The sequence below is a fragment of the Sciurus carolinensis genome, chromosome 17 (assembly GCF_902686445.1).
Source record: "Sciurus carolinensis chromosome 17, mSciCar1.2, whole genome shotgun sequence".
Classification (NCBI taxonomy): domain Eukaryota; kingdom Metazoa; phylum Chordata; class Mammalia; order Rodentia; family Sciuridae; genus Sciurus; species Sciurus carolinensis.
This window is the reverse complement of record NC_062229.1, coordinates 12,358,821-12,362,621: the sequence shown is the minus strand read 5'-3', so window position 1 is coordinate 12,362,621 and position 3,801 is coordinate 12,358,821. Positions and strand designations below refer to the sequence as shown.

Sequence of the window (3,801 nt, the reverse complement as noted above, 5' to 3'; positions counted from 1 at the left end):
TAGTAATGTCACAAGAGAAGAGACATTTCTGGAGAAGGAACTAAGGAGTTCCCAGAGGAGAGGGGAAGCTCAACTCTGGACCAATGAGGTTGTTGCAATATGAGACTTAGATGAATTTTAGCATGAGCCAGACAAAGGGATAGACAGAGGTTTATTTATGAAGGTAGGTACACATTCAATGGAGAATGTTGGTGGTCTTGAGGGTGAGAAGCAGTGGTGTCATGGGCTGGGGTTCCATGTTTGTAGAAGAGCTGTATCAGGGGCCCATCTGGAGGTGGGGCCAGGGTGGAGCTGCATGATTTCACACCAGGATTCCCTGCACTTTTTTCCATTTTACAGGCACATGAGCCAAGGTTATGGGGTAGGGCACCTTGTTTCAGATTGGCAAAAGTGTTTTCTTTGTCTCAAAGACTTGTGAATGTTTCCTTCAATATTTATTATTTCCCTCTTTATCCAAAATTCCTCTCTTAAAAAGAACTCAAATTTATCAGGTAATTGTTGAAAACTCTCTAGTCAATGTTAGTTTTGAGATCAGTATTATCAAATTCATGTGCTTTAATATAGGTGGTGCATATTATGATATTAAGAGAAGGCAATGTATCATGGAACATGGTGTAATTGGCGGGATTTTGGTAGACAGTGCTTTCCAGCTCTGGTGTAAGAAGAGACTACTGAGGAATCCACATGCAGTTATGATGATCAAACTGGTGTAGACCTGATATCATGGTATATGAACATCCTAAAATACCCACAGGTGACTTTAACAATAAGCAAGCCAGAACCAGTAGTTAGGTAGCTGAAAAAATTTAAAGATAATTTCTTATAACAAGAAACAAAGGTAGGTCATTATTACACTGTATTTAGACAATTCACTCACAGTGAAAGTTAACAAAGAAGCAAGTTACTCTTGTGTAGCTTAAGTGAGAGAATTGCAATCCACCTGTCAGCAGTGCCTGACCAGACAGTCAATGACATGGAAATAATGTGGTTGGAGATAAATGCTGAGCTTCGAGGCTTTATTTGGTTTTAAAATCTTAAACTGCAAACTTGATGAACTGAGATCATAAAACCATGGGGCAGTTTTAACAGGTCAGGAGGAGGACAGAATCAAGGAGAAAAAAAAAAAGGGGGTTGTTTTCTATCCCCATTATTCTAATGATATTGTATGGATTGATGCAAAGAAACCTGCATAAAAATAAGCTATTCAACATGTTTCTTACCAGTTATGAATTTAATATCATCTACTTCGGCCACATTTGCAACCAGTTTTACCATTGATTTTGTGCATTTAACTCAATTATATTTATTGGAACTTGAAATGTGCCAATGACAAGGATATTTGTATTATATTACATAATGTTTAAAGGGCAAACTTAAATTTACAGAGGAGGCAAATGAGATAATCAAATAACAATAAAACCCTTGAAGGTAACTGGCTCATAACCATGGTTTCTGACTGGGAGCTCTTACTCTCAAGTTGGTTGTCAGAGATTGGAGTTCAGGTGGTGTCTTAAATGGAATAGGTCAAAGAAATTTGGCCCAATTTCTTGCAAACATGGTCTCTGCTCTTGAAAACCTTAAACTCTATATCTATTAAGCAACTCCCTGTCCTATTTTTCCTTTGGTCCCTGGCAACCACTTTTCTAATGGTGGTTCTAATTCATTATGAAACTGACTACTTTTAGTATTTCATATACATTGAGTTATATAGTATTTAACTTTTTTCATTGACTTATTTATCTTGATTCTCATTTAGCTATACACCTGATATAACATGTCAGAATTTCCTTCTGTTAAATATGAACTAATATTCCACTATACACACACACACACACACTCACACACTCAATCACATATGCCACAATTTCTCTGTTCACCTGCTGATGAGCACTTAGGTTGCTTCTAACTTTCGGCTATTGTAAGAAAGCAGCTATGAATATGGGTTTACCAATATCTCTTTGATATCTGTTTTCAATTCCTTTGGGCATATTATATTTATTTGAGAAACTACCATACTATTTTCCACAGTGGTTGTACCATTTTACTTTTTACAAAGAGTGTGCAATGTTTCTCAGTAATCCACAACTTTCCAACAGTCGCTGTCTTGTTTGATTTTCCTTTCCTTAATACCAATTATCCTAACCAGCATGAAGTAGAATATCATTGTGACTCTTTCATTCATTGGAAAGTTATTACTTTTCCCCCAATTTTCCCTCAAAAATTATGCTATATTAAATTAGGATTGTGAACTTCTCTCCTCTTCTCCTGGGTTTCTAACTTTGCTCAGTTTAATGTCTCCAAATAAGGTGTGGAAAGAGGTGTGACTAATGGAGAGAGTGAGAGTGTGTAAGTCTGGGTGTGGCACTACTGAGAACTATCTTCAGGGAAGTGCAAATCCAGGGTGAGCAGCTTCCCTGTGCACACTTGAATTTGAATGCACACAGAGTGAGGGGGGCCTGCTGATGTATTTATTTTCTCATTTTTCTTACTCTGTTTGATTTTTCTAAAGATGTTCATCCAATATGGACATACAAAATTCAACAGGCATATCAGAATTCCATCTCCTGGGACTCTCAGAGGATCCAGACCTTCAACCCATCCTCTTTGGACTGTTCCTGTCCATGTACTTGGTCACAGTGTGTGGGAACCTGCTCATCATTCTGGCTGTCAATTCTGACTCCCTCCTCCACACCCCCATGTACTTCTTCCTCTCCAACCTGTCATTGGCCGATATTGGTTTCATCTCTACCACGGTCCCAATGATGATTGTGAATATCCTAACTCACAACAGAGTCATCTCCTATGTGGGCTGCATGATTCAGATGTCTATTTTTACCATTTTTGGATGTATGGATTATATGCTTCTGACTGTGATGGCCTATGACCGATTTGTAGCCATCTGTCACCCCCTGCATTATTTGGTCATTATGAACCCTCGTAAATGTGGCTTCTTAATTTTGGTCATTCTTCTTTAGCCTTTTGGAATCCCAGGTGCACATTTTCATGATTTTCCAAATCACCAACTTCAAGGATGTGGAAATTGATAACTTCTTCTGTGACCCTTCTGAACTTCTCAATCTTTCCTGTTCAATCATTTTCTCTAATAATATTGTCAAGAGTTTTCTGGGAGCCATATATGGGTTTTTCCCCATCTCAGGGATCCTTTTCTCTTACTATAAAATTGTTTCCTCCATTTTGAGAATCTCATCCTCAGGTGGAATGTACAAAGCCTTCTCCACCTGTGGGTCTCACCTGGCAGTTGTTTGCTTATTTTTAGGGACAGGGTTTTGGGTGTACCTTGGATCAACTGTGTCACATTCTCCTAGGAAGGGTGCAGTGGCTTCAATGATGTACACTGTGGTCACTCCCATGCTGAACCCCTTCATCTACAGCCTGAGGAACAGGGACATTAAAGGTGCCCTGAGGAGGCTGCACAGCAGAAATGTTTAACATTTGCCCACGTAGTAGCCAGTTGAAACTTGTGTTGGAAAATATATTAAAGTTAAATATCCAGTTGTGTTATTTTTCTCATTCAGTGATATTAATGGCTTTAATTTCTCACACTTTTGGTGGAATGACTGTATCTAGTGTTGGATAAGAATGCTTGGAAAATTTTTACATTTGAAAATTAAGTGTCATTTTGGAAAAAGAAAAAATTGTAGAGTTGAGTCAACATGATTGTATATTAAGAATATTCACTTGATTAATGCTATTGATCTACAAACTTGAGCATGGTGAAAATTATAACTTTTGAACTTCAGTTTTTTGTTTTTGGAACAATAAATGTAGGAGTATAATAGA

At 37.9% G+C, this 3,801-nt stretch overlaps 1 pseudogene; it reads left to right on the top strand.

Annotated features, from left to right (window-relative positions):
* The first annotated feature begins 2,522 nt into the window (after nt 1-2,522).
* LOC124968064 (olfactory receptor 7E24-like) lies at nt 2,523-3,450 on the top strand (annotated as a pseudogene).
* Nucleotides 3,451-3,801: the final 351 nt, after the last annotated feature.